The 1157-nt window shown below is 44.3% G+C and overlaps 1 non-coding gene across 1 annotated transcript; it reads right to left on the bottom strand.

Annotated features, from left to right (window-relative positions):
• Positions 1-487: 487 nt before the first annotated feature.
• LOC141636518 (small nucleolar RNA R71) lies at positions 488-593 on the bottom strand. The gene has a single exon (XR_012541124.1). It is a non-coding gene; the product is annotated as a small nucleolar RNA R71 (small nucleolar RNA).
• Between the last annotated feature and the right edge of the window lie 564 nt (positions 594-1157).

Raw genomic sequence — 1157 nt, 5'->3', positions numbered from 1 at the left:
CTTCGAAAGGAAGACTTGAGTACTTTTGAGCCCGAGCTACAACACTTTTTATCTGCAGAAGACCACTCTTTTGAAAAAGATAATCTCATTTCTGTCAACAAGCCAGTAAAGATGCCTAACATTGCAAGTCACTCGGAGCCCAAAGCATCCTCGATTCCTAAAGGTTTTAACCTCCAAACTGAGGACGGTAACACCTTTGATATCCGTCCGTCTTACATAAATTTGGTGGAAAGGAATCTGTACCGAGGTGTGGCGGGTGAAGATCCACGAAAGCATATGGAAGTCTTTACCGACTATTGCTCTACTATTCCTGCTACAAAGGGAGTAACACAAGACAAGATAAAGGAAGTGCTTTTTCCTTTTTCTCTGACAGACTCAGCCCGTGAGTGGCTGACTGGTCTTGACCGGACTGCTACTGGTATCACCAATTGGGAGACTCTCGCACTTGCCTTCTACAAAAGATACTTCCCTCCACAATGCACTAATCAGCTGACGGGTAAGATTACTAGTTTCAAGCAGGCACCAGATGAGACTTTCTATGAAGCTTGGTGTCGGTTCAAGAAGTTGGTGAGGTCTCTTCCTCACCATGGTTTTGATCAGTGGTTCTTGTGCAACCAGTTCTATAGTGGGTTGTACGATGACGACAGAGCTATACTGAACGCCTCATCCAATGGAAGATTTCAAAAGAATATTGATGATGATAAGGGATGGGCCATTATTGAGGAGATGGCGACCCATTGTGCTAAATATGGGAACCCATTGGACGGTATTCAAATGGTCCATTCGGTTGATAAGGCAGTCATGGCTCAGCTGGAAGCCATGAATGCTCAGTTTGATAGATTGGAGCTGCAATCTACTGGAGATCAACAGATGGTTCATCTGTTGACGAGACAGGAAACTGTCATTTGTGAGAGGTGTAGAAGCGATGACGGTCATACTGCTATTGACTGTCTAACTGAGAAAGAACAAGTCCTTGCTTTTCAGCAATATAGGCAAGGAGGAGGTTCTTATTACAACAATCAAGGGGCAGTCCATCCCAATTTGAGGTGGACAAGTCAAAATGTTCTTAATCCCACTCCTCCACCGAATCAAGGAGCATCATCTTCAAGTGGGGTAAGTGAGCTAGCTGAGTTAAAGATAATGCTTCAGTCGTTGAA

This window comes from Silene latifolia, chromosome Y (genome assembly GCF_048544455.1).
Source record: "Silene latifolia isolate original U9 population chromosome Y, ASM4854445v1, whole genome shotgun sequence".
NCBI lineage: Eukaryota > Viridiplantae > Streptophyta > Magnoliopsida > Caryophyllales > Caryophyllaceae > Silene > Silene latifolia.
The sequence above is the reverse complement of the archived record's forward strand: the minus strand, read 5'-3'. Positions and strand labels throughout refer to the sequence as shown.